Source organism: Spermophilus citellus (assembly GCF_964194105.1).
Source record: "Spermophilus citellus genome assembly, chromosome: 1".
In the NCBI taxonomy this organism is placed as follows: domain Eukaryota; kingdom Metazoa; phylum Chordata; class Mammalia; order Rodentia; family Sciuridae; genus Spermophilus; species Spermophilus citellus.
The window spans coordinates 108,134,251-108,150,857 of record NC_138182.1 but is presented as its reverse complement, the minus strand read 5'-3'; the positions used below and the strand labels follow the sequence as shown (position 1 = coordinate 108,150,857).

At 33.6% G+C, this 16,607-nt stretch overlaps 1 pseudogene across 1 annotated transcript in view; it reads right to left on the bottom strand.

The window, feature by feature from the left end:
• Positions 1 to 11,061: 11,061 nt before the first annotated feature.
• Positions 11,062 to 16,607, bottom strand: part of LOC308645528 (large ribosomal subunit protein eL24-like) — a 110,819-nt pseudogene continuing 105,273 nt past the window's right edge. Inside the window, exon 2 of the transcript in view lies at positions 11,062 to 11,532. The product of the transcript in view is annotated as a large ribosomal subunit protein eL24-like (transcript). The remainder of the gene's footprint in view (positions 11,533 to 16,607) is intronic.

Here is a 16,607-nt window from a genome sequence, read left to right as displayed (position 1 = left end):
AAAGATTCCAAATGGATTTAGTTTTGTAAGAGGTCAGTTTTGTCCACAGGGCACAAGTTTTGAAATACTAAAGTAGTTTGTTTTTTTCATCTCTGACTAAACCACTGTAGTGATGATAATAAAAGGTAAACAGTTTTAAAAACCCAACAGAAGAATTGTCTACATTGGAGATGTCGTTTTCTACAGAAAAAATATATTAAATTTTTATTAACACAATTTTGAGCATAATAATATTTAAATATTTAATATCATAATTTACTCAGAGCCAAAATTTTCTTTCTTGAACTAGTTCCCTAGATAAATGTTTAGTCAACAGAGAAAATTTAAGTCAAGTTCTTCTTTAGAAAATTTCTCATTTATAGATGCAGAATAACATTTAGACATTTTAAAAATAAATGAGTACCTACTATAGCTTTAGAGATTGAATCTAAATGTTATTAAACAGTAATATGCAGAAGTTTTTATTTACCACAGGTTCTACTGACTCATATAGTGATAGTTGCAAATAGAATTAATTTTGATATTGTGAGCTGTAAATTCTTAGTTTTTCAAGACCAATGTGTCAACAGAATCCTCAAATTAAATCTTATTATGTTTAAATAACTTTTTCAAAGATAGTGAGTCTGAGAGAATAACTGGGATAAATGATGACACTACTGTAATTTTCAATTCACTTACCCATACATAAATGTTTAGGAAGTCTGATTTATAATCATAAGAAGTAATAAAATCAAGGAATTTCTAAACTTTGGTATAGCCAAGGTCCCTTCCCTTGCTTAGAAGAAAAGCTAAGGCAAATATTTAATTTACTTTCCTAATATGTAGATTTTTATTATCTGTCACTAATGTAGCAATAACAGAAACATCTTAATGCTCAACATTATTTTCATCTGGTATATTTGTCAGAGTTTTTAGAGAAAGAGAATCAACAGGAAGTACAAATATAAATATAAAAAGGGGATTTATTAGGTTGGCTTATGTGACTAGAAGATGGATAGTCCACAATGGCCATCTGTAGGCTGAAGAGGTAGAAGAACCAGTAGCTACACAGTCCAAAAGGCTGAAGCTCTAGAACAAGAGAGACCAGAATTGCTACCCTAGTCTGAGACCTTAGCCTGCTGGAAACTCCCTGGATATGGGCAGAGACTGCTTTGGAAGAGTGAAGAAGCAAGAGTAGAGAGGATCACAGCAGTAGTCAAGAAGATTCAAGCTTGCATCTACTGGACTTTCTTATTCTTCCAACTTTTATTCCATCCAAGTCATCATCCTATTGGACAGGGCTGCCCATGCTTTGAGGGGGTCTCCACTTCCATTGACTATTGTACACACAAATCATTCCTAGACACACCCTCATGACACACCCAGAAGCTTCTTAATCATTGAAATCTCTTAATCCAATCAAGTTGACAATTCAAATTAACCATTACATCTGGTTTATCTGTTTTTGCATCAGATTACCCTCCTATACTTGTCCCTTTTCCACTATTCACATAATTGTCACTGACTTTCTCTGTGTTGGTAATCAGATGTGTTGCCGTGGCTTATATCTTAAGTAGAAAGCTTCATATCAATCCAGTTCATTTACCTTTCTATTTTCTCTTTCCTTTTTCACTTTTTATTAAATGCTAACTCAGATATCCAAAGAAACCAGGCTATATTGAAAACACTGGATTCTTTAACATACATAGCAAGTCAGTTTGGAAAAAAGAACCCAGTAAAAGATACTATCTTCCTATGCAGGTTGTTAATTAGCATTGGAGATGCAGTAATCTGGACTTCAAATGATATTATTCTACAGAACATCCTCTTCATATTTTTTTTAGAGAGAGAGAGAGAGAGAGAGAAATAGAGAGAGAGAGAGAGAATTTTTTTAATATTTATTTTTCAGTTTTCAGTGGACACACCATATTTATTTTATTTTATGTGGTGCTGATGATCGAACCCAGGGTCCCGCGCATGCCAAGAGAGCGCATCACCGCTTCAGCCACATCCCCAGCCCCTCTTCATATGTTTTTTTTTTTAATTTACTTTAAAAGTTTGTTTTAAAAGCTAATATTTACAATCTTTCTCTGTCAGAAACATTTGAATTACATCAGAACATGACCTGTGATGATTTTTTTCCTCCCTCTGAGAGATTTGCGGGTGAAATCTTTCACAGGTGTCTCATGAAATTTGGCTCAGTAAGCCTGAGGTCTCTCAAGAGCCCACACTATAAACAACAAATGGAATACTTATGGAGGAAAGAGGGAGGGAAGGAAAAAAAAGAACAGGTCTGTACATGCCTGTGAACCTTCAGACTTAAGGTAACAGTTTAACAATATGTGACCAGATGACAAAACTTAAGAGTATTTTTTACATTAAATTTACTTATATTATGCAACACTGTTCATTTAAAAACAGGAATGTATTATCCCCTTCATCATTAATGTAAAATAGAGAACCAACCCTCACACATCTTGCATGATTTTTAAGCTAAGTGGTCCACTGGTCCAGGAGTATTTCCACCCTTGAGAAAGATGCATTTTTTGGAATGAACTTTATCCTGACTGTCTCAGAAAAACAAAATTAACATTATGGTGCATCCATTCACATTTTGAAGATTCAGAAAGTAAAGAGCAATTAATTCAAGTGGCATATAGGTAACAGAAATGTGACTAGAAATCAGGTTGTCTTATCATGATTTACAATTGGGGAATGTAAAGAAAGAGAGTATAGTATAAATGTGTATAATTTACTCTAGATATACAAAATATGCTAATGGATCACAGAAGAACTGCAAATTTTATGTAGAACCATAAAGCAAACTTATAAAGTGATATGATGTAAAGCCATATATTTATCATTTCTCTTCAGAGTAAACATTAGAGCTGGATTATGGGGTAGTGCCTAGCAATCCTCTTCTGTACTCTTTCTTGCATATGAAAAAATATAATTATCATGGGACAAGTTACCTTTCTTCTAATTTCCCTTTGGTAGATCCCCATTGCCTAGACCAGTGGTTTATTGATAGTTGGTATTCAGTGTATCTTGGTAAATACATGATCAGGGGCATAAACTGCTTAACCAAACCATTCTATCCTGTTCTTGTAAATTCATGAGCAGAAGAGTATCAAGAATGCTTAATAGAGCTTACTTTTCCTCAGAGTGTCTCTGTACACCTCCCCTGCAGGATTTCCCTTTACACTCCACCTCTCAGGTGGCCCAGGATGAAACTTACATATTTGCTTTGGTTGCTAGACACAAGCTAAGAAAGTCATCAGACATAATTACCTAAATTTTTTACAGGACCTTTACCTATATTACTTACACTCAAGCTATCATCAAAGGAAGAAAACAGGCAACAAGCAGACTCTTTTTTTTAAATTTTATTTAATAAATTCTTCATATGGTTGATTCATACATTAAGAGAGGGGAAAAAGTTATTAGTGATAATAATTGGTGCTTATAACATTATGCAGTATAGTAAATTCAGATAATTAAATTTTTATATAAACAGTAATAAACACATTTCTTTGTGGGAGATTCTTTTGTCCCATGATAACAGTAATAATAACAGCAAAAGAACACAGCAAAAATCTTTTAGAAGAAAATAAAATTTTGCTAAGCAACTTTATTTAGGACTCAGTATTCAAAAATATGTCATAAAATTACTGTCTTTTAGAATGGCATTTCTGCTTTTTAGTTTGTAATTTCTTATAATATTATAATCTTGCTTTCAATAAGATATGTGACATTTCATTAAAAATAATAAGAATCATATACCTAGAAGCAAAACTTCCAATGATCCACTTATTAAAATATCATATACATTACCTTTCGATACTATTAAACGTTAAATGGAATAAACATTTTAAGAACTTTCCTATTTGCCCTATATAAAAGAATTAGGTACTGGTTCAATTAAGCAAGGCAATTGTTAGCTGACTAAATAGATGAAACACATCCTAAATGAAATGAACTTCCTATAACAGGTGTCCCAGTTTAATCAGCTTAAAGAACTCATCCAAAACCTTTTGCCAATCTCATCATTATCTAGCTTTGCAATCTGCATTATTTGGATACTGTAATAATAGCTGTCTCTTGGGGGGTGAAGTTCATTAAAACTTTACAAGTTTTTATTGAGGGGTTTAAAAATGTTTCTAGATACTAGATCTCTGTTAATTTACAAAAGAAAAAGGCACAAACTGAGTATTTCCTTTATAAAGGAAAAAAAAATTCTGTAAAGATTGACAATCTTAGAATGTTTTGAATTGATCAAGGGTAGATGGAGAACTAGAAAGATGCATATAGGAAATTAAGAGAAAAACTATGAAATACCAGTAAGCAGAGTGGTAATCATGTTTGTGAAAATGAAATGCAAAGGTAAGCTACTAATGAAAAAAGAAGGGCTGTATTTCCTGTCTCTGTGCCTCCTCTGACCTGCTGTCTTCTCTAACAAAGCTCCTTTGCAGAACTTAAGCTCTAACAAGTTCTTAAGCTATTATACTTAACCTGAGTAGTGACAGTTTAATGACATTATTTACATCACACATAAGATCTATCAACAACCTGCTACTATGACCTCACAAGCTCTGCAATGAGTTATGAATATCTCTTGGTCATTGATGGAGAGTTTCTCCTTTTACAATTCAACTTTGACAACTCTCCAGATTTTGTTAATAGGGCATAGTAGTTCTTAGTAAATGTGAGGTACTTTTAATTCATCATTCAATTCATTTAATTAATAAATAATAATTAACAATATTATTAATTAATGATTAATAAAGATTAAATTAATTTAATTTACTGAAAGTTAAAATAATGAATTTTAGTGAACAACTATAATGTGTCAATCTCTATGCTACACTATGAGGGAGAAATTATGAGCAAGACATAAACCAGCAATTAGGTAGGTTAGGAGGGCAGAGGCATGAAACCACCATTTATACTTCAGTTTGAAAATAATCAGAGTTAGGCCTAGCAAAAAAGCTCTGGAAGCAAAAGAAATGGACATCTACCCCAATCACATAGTCAGATGACTCTTTTTGAAATACATAAATTGAGACCTATAATAGGAGGAACTTTGCGATAAAAAAAAATAGAAGAAGAAATAAGATTAAGGACTTTACAGGTACAGTTCAAGAATATGCAAAAATATATGAGACTTGAGAGTAAGAATTTTCCAGGTACTCAGTATGCCTATTATTTTGATCAGCTTACCATTGCTATGAGAAAATGTATGAGCTAATCAACTTAAAAAGAGGAAAGGTTTATTTGACTCATAGTTTCAGAGGTTTCAATCCCTGGTCACTTGTCCCCATTGTCTGTGTATGGGTCTATGGCATAACATTACATCCTGACAGGAGTGCTCCACAGAGGAGGTTTCACTTTATGACAGCCAGGAAGTGAATCAGAGAGAATGGGCAGAGGACCTTTGTGAGGGCATTTCCCAGTGGATAACTTACTTTCAGGAGGCCCCCCAACAGGAAGAGTCCCCAACTTACCAATAGCTCCATAGATGGATGATCGTGTTTTTAATGCATGGATTTAGGGGAAATGTTCAAGATCCAAACTGGTAGTATTATGGAATATAACAAGAAGGTAATAACTAATAGCTCTGAAATATAACAAGAAGGCAAAGGATATGAGAAAATAGTGGGAGGAAAGAAAGATATGGCAGACATATGACTGGACTCTCAAAAACAAATTCAGATGTAGGTAAGATGAGACTGTATTCTTCCACAGGGAAAGATAAGCACAGATAATAGGAACTTTGATGAGAATTGAACAAGGGGGTAGGGGTCAGCAGATAGCATGATTACAGTGGTTCAACAGGGAACATGTCTACCTCAGGCCAGCCATTTCCAGGAATTAATGGGTCACATTTGATTTGCATCTGAGTGCTTCTTAAATTTGTTGGTGAGTCAACATTCAGAGGTCTAAAGGAGAGAACCCTGAATAAATTTTAGTCAAGCCAACAAATGGGTAGCAATGGACAGGTGAACATTGATGGGATTCTAACTCCCTGCCTAGTAAATATTTTCCAGACCTTTCTCCTTGAAAACTGAGTCATATTCTTTTTGTCATATGTACCTCTCCAACTCTGAAAGCTCCATCTCTCATTCCCACAGTGATACTGAAGGAGGGAGACAAAAATACACTCACATTACATAATGAATGAGTGGGTCAGAGAAAAATGGGGGCTGATTCAGGAGGAAATAAAATGTTAATACCTTCAGAACACTTCCCCTTTCTTTACCTGTTGCCAAGGTAACCTGCTTCCAGGGAATTGTTCCTCCTTGCAGAGAGTTGTAGGAGTTAATTAATGCCTCCTGGTTTGCTCCCTTCCTGCCTGGATCATTTCACCTTTGGCCCACCTTGTGGTCACTAGCCACGAAGGCAGGATGGGGGGAGGAGAGCAGGAGTACAAAAGAAATCTAAAATGTTAAGAGGGGCAGGGTACCCCCCCCCTTCTTCGGACAGGTCTGGGGCCCCCGTCTCTGCAGAATAGTCAAACTCTGTTCTATCCTTTAAATAAAACTTGTTTTCTACACTTGCCTGGGTGTTTGTTTCTTAGGTGTTCAATCTTCACATCTGGAGAAACAGGACTTGGCCCTGATTGATTCTCATCACTGGTATCACTACTACACAAAGGAGTTTGACCTCTTGCTTCCAGGTTCTCCAATCTCATCAGTTCCACAAGTTTGCCTTAGAAATTGTGTCCTTAAAATTTGGGACATCCTCAAAAGCAACTTCCCTTCCATTCACCAACTGGCTTAATTTATTCTGCTCTGAGTCAGGCTTACTTGTTAGATTGCCAGCCTGACTTGAGTCCTGCCAGGAACATGCTTCTCCGTGGGTGTGTCTTATTCTATCATATTCTGAGTAGTTTGGCGTGACTGCAGGGACCCCACTTATGGCTGGTAAAACTATTGCAGGATTAGCATGATAATAACAGAACAAATGATTGTATGCATTGAAATGTGATCATACTTTATGTTTCTGATTTATATATTATATGGATTACAACTAAAAAGAAGATTCAGGAAAAGGCATGTTAGTCCAGAATTAAATTAGTTTATTTTATCTGTTAATGTAATCATATCTTTAAATCTTATTTGCCACACAAATATGTATTTTGAGGTCACATTTTGTCTAATCCTCAGTTTATACCCAGGTCCACGTATTCAAATTTTGCTTAAGAACTGAATAAAATTTACAACTTGCAATTTTCTTCTGAATTATTTCTTTAAAGAATTACATTTTAAAAGAAAGAGTACCTTGCAAAAACAAGCGATTTTTAAAAGTCTTATTTATTTTTTGTAATTCTAGCAAAGCTCATTGTGAGCAGAAAAATAATAATAGAATTATAGGCCATATTCTTTTAAAATCAGTTTTATAATGCATGCTATGACTAAACTAGGTTAACCAAATATTGCCTAGCAGAGGAAACTGCTTTAATGATCAAGTAAGGAAGGATTGTAATTATCTCTGAAAAACTTTTACATTATTCATTTGCTTAGCAAACCACTATCTCCCTAGGAAAAAAAAATATAATTTTATTTCAGTTTTTCACACTCCCTATCCCTAAAATTAAAAATTCCAGATAGTCTGCCAGTTCAGTTAAACCTGATAGACATACAGATTAAACAAATAAAGATACACAAGCTAAATATCCATTTGTTGTAACTATGATTGAAAATGGCTGATTTTTTTTTCCCTAGCCTTTTTATTTGAACTACTTTAGGGTAAAAAAGTGAATCAAGCTTTTCACATTTCTATATCTGAAGGTGGTGAAAGTATTTGTTGGAGAACATCAGGAATGAAGAATCATTCTGAGGACAGAAGCCAGGGCAGAGCTATCACTTCTAAGGGCAGAAATAAAGATGAGGTCAGTTCTTGAGGGAGAGGGCAGAGCAGGCAACTGACCCACTGTGGAGGAGCAGAGAAGGCAAGACTTGCTGCTGCCTGCATCTCTACTGTAGCTGCTGGCTTTTCAAACCTCACTGTCAATACCAACTGGAAAGGAAGGATGAAGAAACGTGACAGAGGTGTTTTTAATATCATTTCACATTGCAGTGTTAATTGGGCTCATTTCTGACAGGATACTTATAGAGCCATTACTACAAGGTTTGTTACAAAAGATGTATAGCACAGCCTGGAGATTGTAGTTAACAATACCGTATTATATATTTGAAAATTGTCCAAAGGGTAGATCTTCAGAGTTCTTAGTATAAATAAATATATAAACAAATGGTAACTGTGTGAGATGATGATGTGTTAGCTAGCCTAATTGTGGTAATACTCTCATAATGTATTTTCTTAATAAAAACATCAAGCTGCACACCATATATATATATATATATATATATATATATATATATACACATACAATTCTTATGTAACATTTATACCTCAACAAAGCTGAACATAAACAAAAACAAAAAGAAATTTAATAGAGGTCATATAGCTCACATTTGTTCTCTGGTAGCTATATTTTTTTAAAGAGAAACAGAATAATTTAACTTAATAAGATATTTTATGAAATCTCAAATATTACAAAATATTATCTTTTTACCATATAATAAAAAATTAAGAAGTTATCTCATTACAAAAAAAATTATGGAAATATTTCCCCCCAGTTATGTATGTTGTTGTGATCCATTTGTAGGAGACTATAAAGACAACAGCTTAACAAAAAAATATAAAGGTAAGACATATTTACTATGCTACTAGTTAGTAAATTAATCACCTGACCCCAAATTTTCTGGAAGTCCAGTGTTTAATGACTCCTGTTTTCTTTCTTTTCTTTTTTTTTTTTTTTTTTTTGGTTTTTATTGTTGATGCTGCTTTTTCGTTTTGGTTTAATTTGCTCCTCGTATTTGCAAAGAAACACTTTTCAAACCCTGACAATTTGCTTCCTATAGTTTTTTCTCCTTAGGTTCTCTTAATCTCTTATCAAATTTAATTTTCTACTAAGATATTTCCAAAATATCAGAATTTTATCTTTGCAATTTCCAGTTATTTTGCATGAGTAACAGAACAAACATGTTAATTCATTGATGAAATGAAGGATTTTTTTCAATTAAGGAAGGATTGTAATTATCTCTGAAAAACTGTGATTATTGAGATTTCTCAAACTATATGCATAATCTCAAAAATTATGGTTTCTCTAGTTTAGTTTTACTGTAAAGCTCTTATTATGTCAAAGCATACTGTGGTTAAGGTATCACAGAATCTATCTCTTCTTAATAAATTATATTTTTACTTTTAAAGTACATATTCAAAAACATGAAATTGATAAGTAATTTCTCAAGCAATGTGAAATTAATTGGTACAGTTCATTTATTGCTTCCTCTTTGGGGTTGTTTTCACCATTAGCTTATCTAATGCAGTTATAATTTAAAGTAGACAGTCTTCCAAAAGATATTGATAATATTTATTCTAATCTCATTGGAGACACAATGCAGCTGCTAAAGATTGTATCAATACAAAACAGAGATCTAGAGTAGTTTTATGGTGTATTTTTTTTTTAAATATTGTCCTCAATTCCCTTGGAAAGTTTAGTGGGCTGTGCAGAGGGGAGAGAAGAGAGAAGAGAGAGGGAGAGACTGATTGAGTCCTGAGTATGAGAGTAGAATTACTGAATTAGAATCTCTTGAGACTGGGCTCTGCAATTCTGCAATTTGCATGTTAAATAAGATGCTCAATTGATTCTTATGTGCTTTAATGTTTGAGAACCTCTAGTTAAAGAGAATATTCAGGGGCATCATTCAGCCATTTTTTTTCTACAGGTCCAGAGAGGGGGTTTAATTTAAGTAGGCAGCTGTAATTTGCAAAATGCATTTGAGTTAACAAAGACTGATAATTGATTCTGTGCTTACAGTACTTTAAGCACTTGCATAATCAAAGACTAAAGAATTGAAAGAAGATACCATGTGGGGTCTTCCCAGGAGAATTCCCAAAGCCTGTTACTTCCATTGGTTGCAGTAATATTTTTTTAAAGTTTTATTTTTACATTCTCCATCCCTTATCACCTAAATATAGTTAGTAACAACAACTATCTTAATATAGAATGGGAATTGTGTTTGCTCTATCAATAGCTTCCAGCTTGAGAGAGCATTGAGGCCTTGAGGCCTCTCTTCTGGGAGGGTAGGATGGGAGGCCTGGGAATTAAAACACATTCATATAAACTCATTTCATGGTACCTATTGCCTGTAAATTTAAAACATTTTTTCTTTTTTTTTTTATATATATACTGACACAGGTTTCACACAGTAAGGCCTAAAGGTCTTCTTACGTTTTCTTCTCATGATTGCTTTCATAAACCCTGTGTCTGCCTAGCCACAATAAGTTTTACCAGTCCTTACAGTATCTTTGTTACTTATTTTCTTAAAATATCTTTTAAAAAGCAAAAAATGAGGTACATTTAAACAATAATATCAATGCACAAATTGGAAAGAATGAAACAATTCTACATAATTTTAATGAGAAATAGTCCCCCAGGATGCTTTTCGCTTCCTAATGACAGGAAGCATCTACTTTGGATAATTTTTGCTTTGTTCTTTTTTGTTATACTTTTATTTCAGAGTAATATGATCATTCTATCTCCAACTTTTATACTTGAATAGATAACAATTTAGCATTTCTTACAACTCCTTTTCCACCATCACACCTCCAATTCACCCATTTCTACAAAAATACTTTTGATTTTGTATATATTATTATATACATAGCTATTGTTTAAACAAAATCCTAGATAACAGGAGATCTCTAAATAAAAAGATCTATTTAGTTCTTACAGAGGCTAGAATGAAAAAGAAAACACTAGGTTTTCGGCAATTTCCTATAATTACCTAAAGCAGGGCTAGGTAGCAGTTGAATGATGAAATGGACACTGCCCTAACTCACTTGCAGCTAGGGTTCTTGATGCCATCCAGTACTGGCCAATAAGGTGCCATTGGAGATGAGATTTTACACAGAATGAAGGAGTGTGGACCATTCTTGCACAGTGGTTACAGCTTATGGAAAGTTTTCTTTTTCTTTCTTTTTTTTTAAGTTATAGATACATCTTTATTTTAAAATCTCATCTGCCAATTTAGCATTTTCCACCAACTCAGGGAGCAGAAACCTTCACAGGTTTCACAATCTTTTGCTTAGGCGCTGCCTTTGTGGGAGCCTTAGCAGCAGCCATTGCCGTCTTTTTAGATGTCTTCTTAGCCTTTTTTGCTTCCTTGACATCCCTAATAGCTTGCTCTCGTTTGAGCCTTTCTAACTTCTGGTTTCTGATTCCTCTGGGCCATGATATCCGCAAAGGATGCACTAGTGATGGCCTTCTGAAATTTGACTGCCCGTTGAGTTATCTTCTTTTGAATTTCTTCCAACTGGTCCTTTTTGTGCTTTCTTCTGTAAAGGACAGTCCAGTTTATCTGCCCAGGATTCCTCTTGGATAGGAAAGCCAATTCGCATTTTGCATTAAGAAATTGGAAAACCTTTCCATGGGTCCTGGCATAGTGCCTCCCCTGTCCGGGGTATATCTTGTATCCACTAAAACTTCACAGCTCTACTCTATAACAAAAAGTGAAAATCCATTAAGGGGGCTGTTTACAGCAAGTTATTAGCCAGGCCCAGGACGTCGCAGAGGGGTTCTGTGCCAGGATGGAAGCAGATTGGACTTCAAGCTTTATTATGGGAAGTTTTCTACATCACACGTGTTTACAGAGCTGCTCATTATTTTACTGTCTAGTCATTAGTTTTAGAATAGAGTAGTTGTGTGGGGGAAAAAAATTAAGTAATGGCAAATGAATTCTCCTGATTTTTAGTTTGAAACCATTGAATTAAGGAAACAGATAATCATGACTGCTCCCAGAAGAGATATAAAATTAGGAGACCAAATAGTAAAGTGGAAAGTAATGTAGAATGTTAAAGCAGAAAGAAAGCCGAAATAAAAGTGGTAAGCAAAGGAAAGAAGGAAAGCAAAGACTGATGAACACTAGATCTGGCTGTGGTGCATGTGCTAGTAACCAGAAAATCCCTTAAATCCTCAAGCCTTAAAAAATTCACACTCTATGAAAGGGGCTCCTATTAATTGCCTTCAACCTAATTCTGCTTAAATTTGCCAAATAAGTAATTTCTCCAAGTGGAGGGAACTGGTAATATTAATGTGGACCCACAACTACCTTACAAAATATGAAAAGAATTTGCCATCCCATATTTTTACATCAGAAATAATACAAATCTAGGATTCTACTGTATGGTTTTATGATGATTCTGAGTGTACTGTGACACACAGTTGGCTATGGTTTGAGTATATCTCTCAAATCCATGTATTGGTAGCTCTATCTTCAATGCTGCAGTTCTGGGTAGTGGATTAAAGTGAGAGGTGATTGTTCATGTCCTTATTTATGGATTAATGTTTTCATGTTGGTCATAGGTTTGCCATCATGTATCCAGTTGTCATAAAAGAGAGTCCATACTCATTCTTTCTCTTTTATAAACCCTCACAGGTCCCATGGTTGAAGACAGCAACCAGGGAACATGCCACTTTAAAGAAGACCCTCCAGAGAGGAGTTAAAGCATAGCATACTGCAACATTAGAATGAGAGCCCAGAGCCATGCATCATGTGCTCCTGCACCCACTAAAGATCCCAAGAAGGCACAACAAAGCACTCTCTGAGCATGCAACATCAGGTCCCTGGACTGATAAACAAGAACCAACTGGTGAGAAATCCATATCCACCCAAGAAATAGCTCCTATCACTGAGTACTTTAGGAGAATACAAAGCTGAATAGTGATGGGCATCTGCTCAAGGTCCCAAATGCTGATGAAATGCAAACCCAGAAATTTCAATTAGAATTTTTCTGCACCTCAGCATGGACCACTATAAATAGCTCCAATATCAATTTTGAAAATACATGTTATTGTTCACTTTGATTCAATAGTTATTCACCTAGCTTTCAATATTACATCCTAAAACAAACTGATTGTATTTATTTTATAGTTTTAAAGCATTAATTGAAATCCTTTTTTCCCTCTTTGTTTTCCAAACTTAGGTTTACCCTTGCTCCCCATGGCTCCTCTTTTACCTCTTTCATTACCTGCTATTGCATCAAACCATACCCATCAACCCATTTTCATCTTTTACTTCTTTTCTCCATGGTTTATATTTCTCTCTTATATATTTTATTTTCATTCTCTTTCTCTTTTGCTCAAATTTTTCTCTCCTTCCATTTTTTGCCCTACAAAATATGCTACAGTAATTTTAGTATTTAGTTTCTCAGCCGACTCCAGAACATTGCTATATTTGTTTCCTGGATTAGAGAAACATTATAAACAGTTGGAGTTGTTTGTTTGTTTGTTTGTTTTTTACTTTTCCTAGGACTACATGGATTTACTCTGAAGTGATTGTGATAAATAGGGTTTAATATTTTCTCTCAAAGTGGTGCTGATACTGGGAATAGCCAAAGAGACACAATGAGTAATATGAATACTTGTATATTTGCCCAGCCCCCCAGAACTCTTGACGAAAAGCAAGCTCACTAAATAGTTTCTTGCATAAAAGTAGGTGTAATAATCATCACAGTAGATTGGTAGACATTCAAGCAGTTTGAAAAATCTGTGGGAAAAATCATACCAAATTGCCCACAGCACTTTGACAACTATTCTCCTAGCCACCACAGTGGAGAAAATGTTAGAGGAAAAAATATAGAAATAATAATATAATTTCAATATTCATTGAGCTAAACGAAGGTGTAAGGAATGAACTTAGAAAGTATAGGAAGTGAAAAATTATTTCAAAAAATATAGAGATTCTAAAAAAAAGAATTTAAAGAAATATTAGAAATGAATGATTCAATAAATTATGTTACAATTAAATGGAATACATCATTATATTAATTCTCTTTGAAGAAAGATTCTCAGACATTGAATGAAAAGTATATAATCTTGAAAATAAGTCAATAATAAATAAAGAAAAGATATTAACAGACCATGACAAGAATATTCAAGAAATATGGAGTGACTTTAAGAAACCAAATATTAGAATTGTTGGTATAGATGAAGGCTTTAAAAAAGAAATGAAAGGAATGCACAATATTTTCAATAAAATAGTATCAGAAAATTTTCCAAGATTTAAGAATGAAATGGAAATCCAAACACAAGAGAAATATAGAACCCCCAAATATGCAAATATATATATATATATATATATATATATATATATATATATATATATATATATATATATAACACAATCAATAAATGGACTAAGGTACTGAACAGATACTTCACAGAGGAAATACAATGGATCAATAAATATGAAACAAAGTTTAATATCTCTAGCAATCAGATAAAGGCAAATCAAAACTACTCTAAGATTTCACCTCAATTCAGTAATAATGGTAATTATCAAGAATACTAGCAACAATAAATGTTGGTGAGAATGTGGCGAAAAGGATGCACTCAAACATTGCTGGTGGGACTGCAAATTGTTGCAACCATTATGGAAAGTGCTTTGGAGACTCCTCATAAATCTTGGAATGGAACCACCATTTGTCCCAGCTATTTATTTCCTTGGTTTATATCCAAAGGACTTAAAATCAGCATAGTACAGTAACACAGCCACATCAATGTATATAAAAGCTCAACTCACAATAGATAAACTATGGATTCAATCTAGGTGTCCTTCAAAAGATGAATAGATAAGGAAAATGTGGTGTATATACACAAAGGAATATTATTTCAGCCTTAAAGAAGAATGAAATGATGTCATTTGCAGATAAATGGATGGAGCTGGAGAATATCATGCTAAGCAAAATAAGTCAATCCCCCTAATCCAAATCTTGAACATTTTCTCTGATATTCAGATGCTAATTCACTAAGGGGGTGGGAGGTTCCGAAGAATAAAGTTACTTTGGATTCAGCAGAGGGAAGTGAAGGAAGGGGAAAGTGTATACAGATAGAAAGGACAGTAGAATGAACCTGACATTATTACCCTGTGTGCATGTATGAGCACATTGTCAGTGTGATTCTACATCATGTACAACCAGAAGAATAAGAGTTTATACTCCTTTTAGGTCTGATGTATCAAAGTGCATTCTATTGCCATGTATAACTAATTAGAACAGCTTTTTAAAAAATAAACATAATGAAAATCTATGATATACAGAATAAGAATAGAATTATAAATGCTGCAAGAGAAAAATAGCAAGTCACATTTACAAGTATATCTTTTTGGATTTCAATATATTTTCAACCCAGACCCTAAAAGCCAGAAGTAGCTTTGAATAATATATACCAAGTTCTGAAAGAAAATGTGGTCCAAACAAGATTCTTATTATCCTTCAGTATTGAAGATGAAATTAAAAACTTTTATGGAAAACAGAAATGGAAATAATTCATAACCATTGAGCCTACAATACAAAACATAATCAATGAAATATTCCATGCAGAATAATAAAAAATAAAAATGGAAACCAGCATGGTGATGAATCACAATAGAAGAGTAGTAAATTAAAGGAGAATCAAGTCTGAATTAAGCAATAGAAATAAATTAAAATGGCAGGAAATAAAAATTCTTAAATAAAAATGATCTAAATTCTCAAAATCAAAATTATAGTTTAACAGATTAGATTAAAAACAAGACTTAACAGTGTATTATTCACAATAAGACTCATTTTATAGACTTAAGGTGAAAGTATGGAAAATGGAAACTGAAAACAAGCAGGGGTAGCTTCTCTTATAACAAAAGAAAAGTAGACTTCAAGTCAAAATAATCAGAAAAGACAAAGTCACTTTACACTGGTTATGGGAATAATCCAACAAGATGTGATTGTACATATTTATGCTACAAAGGTCTGTCTGTATCAATCCCTTCTCAATATAAAAAACTGAATTGATCAAAACACAATAATACTCAGTGATTTCAACACACCTCTTTCACCATTTGACAGGACAAGTATGCATAAATTATGGAAAAATTCTTCAGAACTAAAAAGCACTATTAATCTACAGGACCTAACAGACAGCTGTAGAACATTTCATCCACAGACAACTGAATGCATTTTCTTTTCAGTGCCACAGTGGACTTTCTCCTGAATAAGTCATATTTTATGGCACAAAGTTAATCTCAGCAAATACAAAAGTATAGAGATGATTCCTAACAGCAGTCTATCAGGTCATAATGAAATAAAATCAGAAATAAACAACAATATCAAAAAAAAAAAAGAAATGAATTTAACACCTGAAGATTAAATATCACACTTCTAAAGAAGGAAGGGATCATAGAAGAAATCAGAGGAGAAAAAAAATTCTTAGAAATAAATGAGCATAGAGATCACACATCAAAATCACTGGCACAGTATGAAAGGAGTTCTAAGATGAAAATTCGCAGCATTAAATTCCTACATTAAAATAATAGAAAGATAACAAATAAATAATATAACATTGCATTTCAAGGCTATGGGAGGTACTATTCCAAAATAGGTAGAAAATAGAAAATAACTATAATCAGAAACAAAATAATGAAATTGAGAATAAAAAAATACAAGGGATCAGTGAAAAAAAGCATTGGTTCTTTGAAAAGACAAACAGAAGCAACAAAGCCTTAGCAATAGTAACCAAAAAAGTG